A 264-nucleotide genomic window follows, 5' to 3' on the forward strand; every position below is an offset into this window, starting at 1 on the left:
GGACTCTCAACCACTGCGCCACCAGGGAAGCCCCTCTCATGTGTTTTTCATTTCAGTTATTGTATGCTTCAGTTCTGACTAGTTCTTTTTTATATTTTCATCTCTTTGTTGAAGTTCTCACTGAGTTCGTCCATTCTTCTCCCAATTTGGTAAGCATATTTGTGACTATTATTTTGAACTCTATCTGATAAGTTGTTTATCTCTGTTTCGTTTAGCTCTTTTTCTGAGGTTTTGTCTTATTATTTCTTTCAGAAGGTATTTTTC

This window comes from Aethalodelphis obliquidens, unplaced genomic scaffold (genome assembly GCF_003676395.1).
Source record: "Aethalodelphis obliquidens isolate GAN/ISIS:26980383/991018 unplaced genomic scaffold, ASM367639v1 scaffold56, whole genome shotgun sequence".
NCBI lineage: Eukaryota > Metazoa > Chordata > Mammalia > Artiodactyla > Delphinidae > Aethalodelphis > Aethalodelphis obliquidens.